The sequence below is a fragment of the Grus americana genome, chromosome 1, assembly GCF_028858705.1.
Source record: "Grus americana isolate bGruAme1 chromosome 1, bGruAme1.mat, whole genome shotgun sequence".
NCBI classification, from domain to species: domain Eukaryota; kingdom Metazoa; phylum Chordata; class Aves; order Gruiformes; family Gruidae; genus Grus; species Grus americana.
In genome coordinates, this window is record NC_072852.1 from 40,402,984 (window position 1) to 40,417,305 (window position 14,322).

Here is a 14,322-nt window from a genome sequence, read left to right on the forward strand (position 1 = left end):
AATCTGGGTTTTTTTCACTAACAAAAGCAAAACCAATCAAAACTTTGAGAGAGAAATGTAGCGCTGTGCAAATGCCTTCTAAAATAAGTGCTGTAAGTTAGGGAACAACAGGTCAATTCTGCGGTCTGTAAGTATTTCCATTTCAGAAAGCAGTGCCATCATTACCGTTACAATTGTGTGATTTAATGATGCTGCTGCTGTTTGAATGAGATATGTTTCAGCTAGCTTTTTTTAAAAAAACAGCTGTACAGCAGGAATGAACTACTTACTCATAAATTCAGGTTATTTTTTTCTTAGTGTTTGTGATTTGTGCTAGTGTGATGAAAGAATAGAAATATTGGAGAAGAATAATGTCTTGCCTGCACAGCTTTCTAAGATGCATATGGATACACACTTGCATGGGAGAAATCTTTCTGTTTATATTTAGGAAATACATTTTTAAGGGAAAGCTATTTGAATGAAATTCCACATTAGTTGCTCAGACAGAAGGAAAACAGATGTAATAACCAAGTACAGTATAAATAGTGTTGTGGGGTATGTTTAGAACAATCATTCATTTTGTGTAGAGAAGAGAAAGTAAATATAATGGAGAGACTGTAGGCTTTTAAAGATTTATAATGTACAAGTTACATGTGAACAACCTTACTCTGAATGAAATTCTTTATTTAGCAGTGAAAGGGAAACATTAGGAAGAAAAATTAATCTCTAAAAAAGAGCTGACCACAGTCTTTGTAAACACCAGTGTGTCTTAATTGTGTATTTATTGCCTGATGATGCAATGGGAGAGTTTAATTTGTTTCTATGCCTTCATTTGGCATTTCTTTTCTCACTATTTCAGGATTTCCTTTAAGGGTGACCTTCTCACTGATTTTTTTATATATATGTCCTTCATTTGGGGTTTACTGTAATGTCCATGGGGTTTTTTTCCTTAAATGACTCACTACTTTGACCTTAAATATATTAAGGGATTTGTTTTGTTTTATTTTTTTCCCGGGAAGTATTTGTGGTGTAAACCACATGTTCTGTAATATCCCAGAGACTAACTAGACTTGGAACTCTGGATCCAAAGGCATCAGAAGTTTATGCCTTTAGGTTTTTATGGTCCATACTAGAGGGTAATTCCTAAGAAGTGTCACCCAGTCAAAGATGATAATGCATGTGCATTTTGACCAAAAATTGTACCTTTCTAGACCCACCTGGTTTTCGTCACTGTTCTGGGTTGAAATACTGTTCCCAGTGGCACAGAGCACTGCAGTAGAAGAATATAAGCTCCCGGTGTTTCCTGTCATCAAAAAACTTCCTGTGATTAGAGTCTTGGATGAGATGCATGTGGGATAGCAACTGTTTTCTTCGTGAAAAACCTTGTGGTGATTTTATTGCACATTACTTTGCCCATTCAGGAATTTTCAACTAGTTCTTTACTCCTGTCATTCATTTTTAGTAAGGCACTCTTGAAGATTTTATTCAGATTTAAGATGACAAGGTGCTGTACAAAGGCTGTGTTCTAACATGTCCGAGGTAACAAAAATCCACCTTGGCAAAAGCTTGGAGGAACTGGCAGAAATTAAATACTTGGCATTGAAAGAACTGTGATAAATAATCTTCAGGCTCCTGAGAAAAGCTGTGAATGCTAATGAAAGACTTTTTTGAAATGGGATGACATATTAACAGTAGTGTTTTGATCATTTTAAATGGGGATCAGATGACTTCTGTCCCTTCGTGACACTAATTATTTTGGGGTTACCACTGAATGAGTTAGTGGATCAGGGGCCAGGAGAAAATGCTAGAAGTGTAACAGAACCCTGAGCATCCCTGAGCATGCCCTGGTTTTTCATCTAGAAGTTTAGTCTAGTTAAAAAAACCAAAACTTTGCTATTTGCCTGGGATTTCACATAGACCAGGTCCAAAAGTGCAGGAGAAGATGCCCAATGTAATGATTCAGCCTGTACTTGCATTATGGCTCTTTTGTCTGAGAGTCAGCCAGGTGCTTGGTCACTTGGAAGTCCCCGAAAATGTTTTCATTCTCCTTCCACCTGGATAATGTTTTCAGAAAACATTGAATTGCCAGGCAAGTGCTGGCTGGCTGTACATTGCATCTCCAGTGGGTTCAACAAGCCCAGGGATGGTCAGCTGGTGCTGGTTTTGGCTGGGATAGAGTTAATTTTCTTCAAAGTGGCTGGTTTGGGGCTGTGTTTGGATTTGTGCTGGAAGCAGTGTTGATAACACAGGGATGTTTTAGTTACTGCTGAGCAGTGCTGACACAGAGCCAAGGCCTTTTCTGCTTCTCAGACTGCCCTGCCAGCTTGTAGGTTGGGGGCGCACAAGGAGTTGGGAGGGGACACAGCTGGGACAGCTGACCCCAACTGACCTAAGGGATATTCCATAACTTATGATGTCACATTCAGCATATGCAGCTGGGGGAAGAAGGAGGAAGGAGGAGGGATGTTCTGAGTGACGGTGTTTGTCTTCCCAAGTAACCGTTAGGCCTGATGGAGCCCTGCTTCCCTGGGGATGGCTGAACACCTGCCTGCGATGGGAAGTGGTGAATGAATTCCTTGTCTGGCTCTGCGTGCACACGGGGCTTTTGCTTTACCTATTAAATTGCCCTTATCCCAGCCCATGAGTTTTGATTCTCTCCCCGACCCTGCTGGGGGGATTGAGTAGCTGGGTGGTGTTTAGCTGCTTACTGGAGTGAAACCGTGACGCAGCTTCACCCCATGTGCAGTGGGTGACATACATGCCTAGATTTTGTTCTGTTTTGGTGTGGAAGTACGGAAGCTCCAGGAATGATTCTAACTCCTGTATCTGCTGAGCCTTCACTTTCCTGTGTTTGGGGAGGTGGAACTCATGCTGACACCACTGGACTAGTGATGTTCTCTACCTCATGCAGTCCTTCTCCCTTGTGCAACATTGAACTAGGACTACCATAGAAGAATACCACATGGAAAACACGGTTGGCAGCACTTTCTGTCATGAAAAACTAAAGGAAGTATGGATTGACTCTTCCAAGTGAAAATCATGGTTCTAAAAAGTTCAAGCATCTCAGGGGTGGGGGTTTTTTTTGCCATTTCTGTGTGCTCAGTGATAAAGTTGCAACAATGTTTAATAGTGGTCATTACAATGTAATTTGAAACAGTTTTTGTGATACTGAATAATGAATTTTTTTTGTTTTATGCACAGTCTACCTGGAACAGGAAATTCCCTTTCCCTTACCTATTTTTAACACAACGTGGATGAATTGTAGAGACCTTCAGACATCCATCAGTGGAATTTTTCCCCCTAACGTGAGAGGGAGCTGAGGCAAAGCAAACTTCTAGTCTGGGTGATAGACACAGCCGTAAATGGCAGGAGGCAAAGGTAGAGCTAGAATCTGGTGCCATCTGAGCTGGGTTTCAAACCATGCTGTTCATACCAAGAGCATGATATGGCAATTCACAGTTTTACTTGACCGTAACAGAAATGACCTGGCCTTGCTGTCCGTAAGTTTGATCTAGCAGTGGCTGTGGTGTTTTCAGTAAGGACCTGAGATCACTTGGAAGCCCGGTGCGCTAAGCGGAGAAGCTATAAAGGGAAAATCCTGTATGGTCACCCCACGGAAACCAAGTACAAGGCAGGAGAGCAGAAGGAGTGGTTCTGAGGTGGGAGTGTGCAGCTGGAATAGCTGATAGCCTTCGGGCACAACCCCAGCCAGAGCTGTAGACAGCTGTGAGCAAAGGGGCATTTTGCTTTCCGGCCACAGCCCAGTGCAGAGGACTCTCTAGTTCAGAAGAGGCCTGGCAGGTAGTGAGGAGGCTATTCGTGTTGACCTGGTGAGATGATGTGAGACTACCGTGAGATGGTAGCAATCCCATAGCTGAGTTTGGGGTCCTGCACTGCACAGGTCTGAAGGGAGACCTGAAGGTGAGCTTTTGATCAAGTCCTGCTTATCTACCTTTTTCTAGGATCATAGCTTGCTCGCTAGAATCAGAAAAATACTTGCATTAAGAATTGTTAGCGGGTTAAATTCTGCTCACGGTGCGAGAAGTTGCTCACTCAGGAGTCACTGACTTCTTAAATTACAAATCCATTGCATAGAACCTGAGACAATCCAGCTGCAAAATGAAAACCTGATTTACATGAGGTTTACTCTTTCTGTTGATCTGAGTGCTAGAGTGTGTTCAAAATAAGTCAGCTTATTGTAGGCATAGAAACTAGTTTCCAGATACACAAAAAATTAATCATAATTGATAAACTACTTGCAGTGCTTTAAGTCTTCTATATGACACATTGCTTTATATGAATGAAGACATGGCTTTTATATATGACATTATAGTACACTTAGGAGCATCGAACACAACTGATGGAAACTCATAGAAGTCATTTACTGATCTTACCTTCATCTTGGAATAATTCTACTTAACGTCACAGCTAAACTGTGCTGCAGGGAAACAATTTCGTGCAGATTTGTGTCCTCTATTGCTGGCAGTCCACTACTGCAAAAGTCCCAGCCCCTCTTCTGCCTTCTGTGGATCGCTCTGCCACGTGATGTTCGCTTCCTCCCATGTTGCTCCCTGTTGGACGAGGCACGGGGCAGGACCAGCTCCAACTTGAGCTGTCCTCATACTGACGGGGAAAGCTGGCTGCTCCCTCACACAGGGAATTCCTACCCACCTTTGGAAGTAGTAAATTGTTCCTGTCTGGTTTTTGTGTGGGTATCAGTTTGGGTCTTTTTCTCTTCTTGGCTTCAGATTTTCTTGAATCTTGTAGAAATGTAATATGGTTGAGCCTCTATTGAATTTGATTGTAATTGATCAACACATTAAAAATTATTAGTAAGCAGCTCAGGGAGGTTGATCATACCAGCTTGGAAATTTGATGCTCTGTTTGAAGCCAGGATTTAGTTCATTCCAGAAAAAACAGTCTTCATTGATGGTTTCCTAGGGGACATGGCGCTTTTTGAAACAGGATGTTTGGGAAATTTTAGTTTGTAAATCCAGAGTTTTGGATGACACCTTTGACCCAAGGAGGGAGGGATCGAGTCTCGCTTCTCTGTAGACCTGGGGCCGCTGCCGAAGCCTGCATGCCTCCATTGCTCACTAATCAAACTTTGCTAATAATATTTTCCCTTCTTGAAGGGGAAGAGGAACTGGAAGTAGGGCAGTGTTGTAAGGGTAAATAACACACCGAGATGCTCACATGTGTCAGGATTATATACGTTTGGGACTAATCAAACAGATCCTGTTTTAGTAAAACATCGTGCTCAGCATTTTTGAAAAGTCAGGCCCAGTGAGAAGTGTATAGCTCTAACTTTAGCTTTTCAGTTTGAATGCTTTGATCTTGTCATGTTAACTCAAAATCCTCATTAGGCTATAGAAATGTTTCTCTGGAAGAAACATGAGCATTTTTTTTTCTAGACAATGGTGATCAAGTAATTGGAAGAAACAGTTTTCACTGTCACATTTCCACACACCCTCTTGCTCTTATGCATGCATAGTATTTGTTAAATTTTTCTAATATATGGATGTGTTTGCTCACTATGGAATGCGTAATCTTAAATAACACCTGTAAACCACCAAATAACACCTGGAGTGGCAGCTGCTGGCTATGTCCCGCGCTCTCAAAATCATTTGGCTGAAAGAACAGCGCTTTCTAAGGAAAGGCCAGAGCATTACCATGTCCCAGTCCTAGATTACATATGTTTTGTCTGCTGACTTGCTTTTCCCCTCCTGCTAAGCCTTGGGGAGTGCCGAGCAGTGGTGACACCCCGGTAGCAGGCACCAGCAGCCTGGCTGATGCGCCCCGGGGCACCATGGCCGCTGCCCGGAGGGGCCAGGCTCAGGTACCCACCTGGCCCAGCCTCTGCGGTCCCCAGTGAGACTCGGGACGTGGGGCTTAGTGAGCACAACCAGAGCAGCAGTGAGGTTCGAGACATGTTGAGGGACTTTAGTTAGTCCTGGAGTGTCTGGTCCAGGTCCAGTGTAGGTTATAAAGAGAAAAATTCATGCACTCACAGCACTTCGGGCACTGACGTCCTCATATATGTAGTCTCCTCTCCCCTCTCCAGCTTCCCCAAGTAGCATGTTTTCTGTCAAAATAGCACATGAATGAACATTTTCAGTGCAAGCCCAAGCCCTGTATTCAAAACAACAGGTTTCACCCTGGCAATCCTGACCCAGTTTTAACCCTGGTTGCTATGGTGCTCTGCAGGCTGGGCGATCCGTGGGGCAGGGCGATCTGGTGATGGCACACAAGCCTTTTGTTGCTCCTTGGCCTGGGTCCAGCCAGCTTGTTTGCCCCTTCTCCCTCCACCCCGCAGCAGCTGGCAGCGGCCTACATCTGCCGGCTGGGAGCAGCAGCGTGGCTGCAGCCTCTGCCGACTCCACGGGTCCTTCTCCCGGAGAAGCCACCAACTCCCAGGCACCCAGAGCTGCTCTCCTGCAGACCACAGCTCCCATCCTTTGGCTGCATGCCCCCGTATTGGAAAAGCCTTCATCTTCCTGCTCCGGGGCTTTGAGCAGGCTCCCTCTCCTCTTCCCTCACTAGTTGCTTTCCAGCTGTCCTGTGCCCTGCTTTACTCCCTCCGAGAAAGGAACTTGTTACAATACTTTTAAAGGATGAGATTTAAAATAGGTCATCTTCTTAGAAACGAGTAGAAAGGAAAGTGACTTTTATGAACAGGATTTAAAACGAAACTCATTATTTTAAAGGCGGATGTTTTAATTTCTAGCTGATGTTAAATATATCGCAATTGCCTACATGCAGTAATATAATCACAGGATTTGCAAATTTGAGTTTAATGTTAATTTAGCTGGTAGAGATACTCTGCAGGGTAATCGGTGCTTTGCATTTTTCATTCAATCTTAATGTTACACTTTTCCTTCCACAACATAATCTAAACCACAGACCAGCTGGCTGTGTTGATTAAAATCCGCTTTCTGCTTTTTATTAATCTTCATGGTTTTGCCCTAGAATTATGAAGTGGTCATGGTCTATCAGGAAGGAAATCTGCTGGGCCAGAATGCGGTATTTACAAATCAAGATTTCTGCCTAAAGCATATTGCCGATTCCTAAAATAAGTTGTGTCCTGAACGCTTTCTTACATCCGTGGAGCCTTACGTGAGTTTGGAACAAAGCTCTTCAGGTTAAGTTACTTACAAATAATTCATTGTGTGACACATTTCCTCACTGAAAACCTAGATTAAGAGAATGTCATTAGGGGATGGGGGTGAGGGAACACTTTTGTTGTCTATAGCCCTAATCCTGCCTTTCAGAGGCGTAGAGTTGTGCAAGCTCTTGATATGGACCCTCATTGCCTTTACCTTGATGGCAGAGGGAGAAGGGACGGGAGAATGGAGCACTGATGCAGGCGTCAGAGGTTCCTCAGGACGCACAGCAAAAGGACAGGAAATGTTCTCAAGCGGAAGGTGATGGAGCAGTGGGAAGGATGCTCTGATTCCCAAAATTGGTCCAAAGGCTGCTGGGGCACAGCCTCGATCTTCCTTGCTCTGTAAAGCTGTTTGTACAAAGGCCGTTTGTCCAGACTAGATGAGATTCACCCCAAACAAGTAATGATGTGCTCTGTGTGTTGTTGCTTTTTTGTAAATAACTATTTGAACACGATGAATTGATTTTTTAAAACTAATTTGATGTGATGATTAGGCAATCACTTTAGCATGTGTTTTTTCAATTATCTCTTGTTAACAAAATGAGGCAGTAACTAAGCATAATCTATCTTTTCCTGATTTCTCACAAGGTTAATTAAGACTGCGGATATTATTGCTGAGGAGTTTGGATGTCTTTGCATCTAGGGATGGTTGAAGTGGTTATATCCTGTAGTTATGTCACCTATACTTTGGCGAAGATCCTACGCTTAAGGATGGTACTCAGTGAAAGTGTTACATAGGTAGAGAGATCTGCCTACAGGTCTTTGCTGCACTCTTCCCTTCCCTGCTGTATGTTGCTGTTGGGGACTGTGTCAGCGCATACATTTGGGGCAGAGAGAGCACAAAATGATGATGGATGCTTATAAATGATGCATGCTAATACCTTAGAATTTTGCTACAGGGAGTCTGGTTTGGTCGTAGGCTTTACTCTTTTGTTTCCGTAGTTGCACTTAACTACAAACACCCATTTTTAATAGTAAAAATAAATTGCCTTTCGAATTCTATGCCATTGCTGTCTGATTTGAGCTTTGGCAAGGGGCTGGAAGATTTGCAGGGTGAAAAGTCACGGCCCCAAAGTTTTCTAGAAGCTTTTCTCTCACTCTGAGGAATGATACGTCTCAGCTCAGCATGTCTCTCACCATTGCAGGAGTATCCATCCTACAGCACAGCAGGAGCTGTTCTTTGTCTTCTTGTGGGTGTCTTAAGCCTTTGTAGGGTGCCCTTTCCTCGAAGTCACGTTTCTCAGTTTCTAGGCTGGTTTGGAGTCTGCTGCAACCTTATGATTTTGCAATTTTAATCTTCAAAAAGCAGTTCCTTTTTCTTACTTTGGAGGGTCTCGGCTGCCAAAAAGTCAGTTCTGACTTCCCCTCTTCCCAATTTACTTCTGTCAGTTTTCCAGGCATTGATAATAGTTTTTGAAGCTCTGATTTTTTCAGGCATAGCAGCTTGCTGTGGTAACGTCATTGCTGATGGGGTGCTGGTGAGCATTGCTTGGCTGGCTGCTGAAGGCTCATGGGCACTGCTTAAAAAAACAAACCCCAAGAGTCTGCTTTGTTTTTCTCCTCATGACTGCACAGCTCTTACTTTCATTGGACTTTTGCCATCTCAGGTGTTTTCTTTATTAAGCGTGTTTTCTTGAATATAGTGCACATAGCAGCTGGGCTCTGGCCGCAGAAGTGACTGGTAGCGGCATTCAGTCGATGCCCGTCCCCTGCAGCCTCCTGCATTCCCATCTAGCTTCCCCCTACAGCATCATGGCCGAGGCAGCTCAAATTGTCCTCGTGGCAGTAGTCTTATCACTTTCCTTTGTGATCTACTTGCTTTAAGGATCTGTCACTTCGTCTCTTCGTAAATATCATCCCAAATTCAAAATTCTTGCCCTTATCTTCCAGAAATATTCAGCAGCGTGGGATCTCTCTGCTGGCTTTTGTGTTTCTCCCTCCTTTTGGGCCATCACTTCTGTCCCTGTGCTTCCTCGTGTAAATCCCTCTTCCAGGTCACTATTTCCTGCAAATACTAACCTAAATCATCAGTCTCAGCCATATGTATACAAATTTGTATTTCATGAGCTTTCCTACTGTAATGTTGTTTCTTCAATGTCTTCTGTACTGCTGGATGGTCTTACTGACTTCATCTGGTGTTCCACGTGGCACTGGTGGCCCTCTGGGTACGCACGGCAGGCCTCCGGGTGCTCTGTCCACACGCTCCCCAGCACAGGGCACAAGCTGAATGCTTCACAAGCAGAAAATACAAAAATCAACAGAACTGCTTAACAAAAAGAATGCAAACTCTGCATTTCTGGTTCATTTTACTGTCCCTTAAGGATTTCTTTTTTGCATTAAGTTATGCAGTTAAATGTATTTTTCAAGACAACCAAAGAGTGACCTGTAGGATCTCAATCCATCTGCTTTGGCCTGGTTCAGTTTCCTAGCTTCTGTTCAGACAACTACCAAGAACCATACTCCCTGTGTTTACTTATTTAAACTTGATTAGGTATCCTGGTTACACAAATCAAAACAAAAATGGTCTGTGTATACAAGAAGCAGCTGATGTTCTGTTTTTTGGTGTAAAATATATGTAGAGAAATTTTTTTTCAATACAGAAAGAAGAAAAAAATCCAAACCTTTGAAAGTCAAGCATATTAAAGGAGATGGTTGCAAGAAGTACGTATGCTGTACATAATATATGACTTTCTTCCTCTTCTATGTCTGCCCTCCGAAAGATGAAAAATTACAAGGGCTGAAACTGAAAGCATCATTAAATGTTAATCTGCTGGGGCTTCCTCAGTGCTAGTGAGGTCAGGCTCTGCCTCAGAACACACTGACAGATGGAGCATCCTCTGTGAAATCGTGCCGCCTTGCCAAACGCCGTCGGTAGGCGAGCTGTCGCCGTGCACGTGCTCCCTGCCCCGGGGTGCGAGCACCCCGAGGGACCCGACCCCCGTGCAGGAAAATGCCGGCGTGGTGTGTCATGCGGACACTGAGTCAGGAAGGACGGGCTTTAGGTTAGGACCAGTAATGCGCTTTCTGCCTCTGTGAGCGTATCGTAACCTGCAGGCAGGAAAATGCGGGTTTTGAAAATGGTTTGTCCTGGCGTAGCGCTGAGCCCAGGATCTCTAAATCGCTCTGAAGGGCAGTGTCCCTGCTGAGCCTGGTTCCTCTGTTTTTCATCGCCTTGTATGAAAAAACCCTAAAGTCTCGGAGGCTTACCATGTTTGCAAAATTAAGTTAAAAGCTCCTGACTGACAGTCTTAAGGGCTTTTCCCATAAACAAGTAAAGCTACACTGCAGCCAAGACAGAAGGATAGGTGTTGCTTGGTGTCCAGACCTGCCTACTTTTGACCAGACTCCCTACGTTGCTGCGCTTTTGGCATCACCACATCATAACTCGCCAGCTAATTTAGTGATGAAGCTGCTGACAGGAAAACAAACCAGTCGAGTTCCTCCCTAAAGCTTTGGCAGAGCAAAAATGGGAATGATCCCCAAATCAATGCCTGCCCCAGCTCCTTTTTGCCAAAGTCTTTTGTGGTGGAGGAGCTGAGGCTGTTCCCCAGGGCGGCCAGAGCCAGCGTTGCAGACACCATGGCCTTAGGGCCCGTCTGCTCTCGTTCGGGAGGGAGGTGACAGGAGCACTAGTTCAATGTGACCCACCTCAGTGACGTTACACACAGTTGCTCTGCTAGCCTCATCCTCTGCCTAGTGTGCGTGTCCTGGCTCTGGTGTCCTAAAGCTCTGGTGAAGTGGTGGTGTCATCACCTCAGTGCTACCTGACGCATTTTGATGATGACCTGGGTTACAAATGTAGTTCAAGCAACTTGTGAGAGGCACTGTTGCCATCGATAAATTATATGTTTCGGGTTTTAGCAAAATCCTTAGAAAACAGTGGAGCTTTGCTCAGGCGCTGCTGCTTATAAGCCCGCTCATTTCAACTGTGTCTAACCTGGGTTGCGCGTTTTCCCAGCATAGGCAATTTCCAGAAGTCATTTGCTGGGCTTAATCACCTGTTGAAGGCCGAGGACATTTGTGGAACCTTAAAATGAAGCTTTTAAACTGAAATGTGGTATCAAGAATTGAGGCTTTGTATTCAGGCTCTCGCCTCAGCTGAACTGAACAGCATTAAACCTGAAACGAATGGGCTGTGTACCTTCACCTATGCATCACAGCAGAGAGGAAAGCAACATAATCCTTGCTTAACAGAAAAACATTTTACTGCCAGCAAAATCTGCAGTTGTTTCTAGCTTTTGAGGCAATTGCAAGCTTTCACTCACAGTGGTTGTAAAGAGGTAAATACCCAGAATGTGAAGGTGTCTCAGCCCTGAACAGAATAATGTCTAGGGCTAAGCAGTACTGGTGGTGGTGTACCTTAAAATACCAACACATCACTGGCAGTTTGACTGACAGGCAGCTCAGATGTCCATGAACCGCGGACAAGGCGATAAATTGTGAAGCTGAGCTAGGGACAGCAGAGGCTGAGGCTGCTATACCTGAGGTTTCCCAAGAGGGCCATAGCAGAGCGAGGAGCAGAAACTACATCTTCCGAAGCGCACAACGGCCTCCAAGCCTACAGCTCGCCTTTGCTCTCTCACGGCCGTCTCTTAACCCCTGTTCGTAAGCTCTGCTCTGAGCCTGCCTTTCAGTGGGTGGCACAGAGCCAGCTCACGTAAGCCTGTGATGAGCTTTGCAGTCCGATAATGTTTCTCCGAAAAGTAGGCATCATGCTGATGATGTGACAGACAGTTTCACGTTGGGTGAAATCTCACTGACTGTGGGATTAAATTTATGTTTCTCCAAAAAGGCTGGTACAAAAATGTGCTTATCTCAGAAGAAGTGAAGTTCTCCCTTGGCTGAGTGGAGTTGGCTCATCTTCTGGGGAGGGGGGGAACGTCGCCACTGCTGCATGGGATATCTGGGAGCACAAGTTCTACACGGGATGGGAAGAGAGGGCCAAGGTTGCTTCCCTTACGATTCATCTTGGGCTTAGAACATTTTTGTGGATTGTGGAGTTATAAAATGCTGGCACCTGCGTGTCTTGTCTTTCCTTCCTCTTCCCACAGGTTTTATTCAGACTTGTGTCAGTTTTCTTCTCCAGGTATATACCCAGCTGGATTTTGATAATGCCTCCAGAGGCTCCTGTGTGGTTCTCTCTTCAATTACTGCCTCCCCTCTGGGAAGATTTTACATTTCAAAATGTGTTGAAAAGCACATTTCCCACATTTACTTCAACAGCGCTAACAGAGCTCCCTCCCTGGGCTCTGGAGACTCCCAGGACACAGGGTCAGTGCATTGCCCTGCTTCAGTGTAGCCATGTCAGATTTTGTTTTTAAAATGGCTCATTCAACATACCCTGGAATATCAATCCTTTCTCTTCAATAGATAAGCCCGTGTTTTTGGCAGGAAATGCAGGAAAATGGCCAGTACAGAGCAATAACTGTGTGAACTTGCTTCTGCTGAATGCTGCATCATGCTAAGCTCTCTGGACCAGATGGGGCTCCAGATGAGGGTCAGACATCCACTTTTTTATGTCTCTGGAGCAAACATTCCCCTATTTTCATGCTTCCTTTTGCAGGGAGCGTGCCTCATGTCTGAGCGGGGAGATGGCCATTTGTGTAGCAGAGCTGGTGCAATGTGTCGCAAATAAAACATGCGCTGTCCTTCACCCTGGAGGCCTTGCTTTTTTCCTTTCTTCTTTAATTGTTTCAGTGGACCTAACTAAGCCACTCAAACAGAAAGCCTGGGGTTGTTCCATGTGCAAGAAATATGCAGTAGCCATTGCGAGCGGGGTGGTGCGGTTCCTGGAGCTCTGCAGCGGGCACCCCGAGACCGAGGTGCTGTCATTTGGCTGTGTCCGTTGCTGACCCGGAGAAGGAGAATTTGACTCATTGACTTGGCTCCCTCCGCTGCTTGGTGCTGCAGTGTCAGCCAGCGCCATACGAGTGTGGGTTCATCTTCGCAGTGCTTTTCAGGGAGAAGCAGGCAAGGCAGCTAGAAGCCCACCCCAAAATGTAAGTAAGTGAGGTCTCCACAAGTATTGCTGATGAGCCCTGCGGAGGCATAACTAGAGAGCCCTCACAGCTTGCAGAAGCTCACTTGGCATTTGTGTTGAGTGTCAGGGAAAGAGGAACAGCCCTCTTGACTCCTCAGGGGGTGTCTTCTGACATCTGCCACAGGGTAATGGTGGTTTTTATCACAGTTTGCCTGCTTGAGGAGAAAATAATGGAGCTTAGTTACCTAAGGTGTAAGCTAGATGGTGCTAGAGCATACTAGCAAAATGATGTTCACCGATTACATTAAAATAGGATCATCACAAGAAAACATAATAAGGGAAACTCCTCAGAGTTAGAGACTTTTAACACCTGGTTTTGCCTGCTACTTTTGTTCTGACTGTGTAAAAGTAGTTTTGACATCCCCAGTCCTCTCAGAATGCCCTGTCAAACATATTAACTTACGGAAACCTCTCTTTGATATTCTTATATAGAACAGATTAATAAGCTGACCCTGCTCTGTGATTTGAAGTAAGGTAAGGTTTTTCCCTCTCTCCTTCACCTCTCTGCATGACGCTGGAAGAGCGGTTAGACATTCCCCAATGCCAAAGGGCAGCACCACTTGATGCGGCGCTTACAGAGGAAGATGTGCATCGATGGAGTAAGCGTTCAAAAGCAGTTGTGGGACTAAAGGGCATAATTCCCATCAAAAACCAGTGAGAGCTGAACTTCAGAGTTTCCTACACTGCGGGGCTTCCCCTGGTGTATTTTCCTAGCTGCATAAAGCATCTCTAGAAATGGATAGTGCTGTGACAAATATGTATTACTGAGTGCAGCAAAAGGAGTAAAACTGGGAAAGTTGAATATGTTCAATGCATTTAAATCTGCCTGGAGGTTAATAATTTAATTGGCAGAGTGCCCTAGATTTCTGGCTAATGGGCCTGTTTTCAAGAGCTCCTGCCGCATCTGACATACTGGCCCGCTGCTGTTCAGACACAGTTGTACATCTGGTGATCCGAGCTGCGCCGCTCCATCTCTCGCACCCCTTCGGTGAGTGTGTCAGAGCTGGGGTGACGCCGAAATACTCAGCCAAAGATCTGTGCTTTCATCTGAGGCTTGAGGACGTGCTGGAAGCAGTCCTTTTTGCAGTGAGCAATGTGATCGGCAGGCACAGTGGAAAACTGCTGCGGTGAGCGGAAG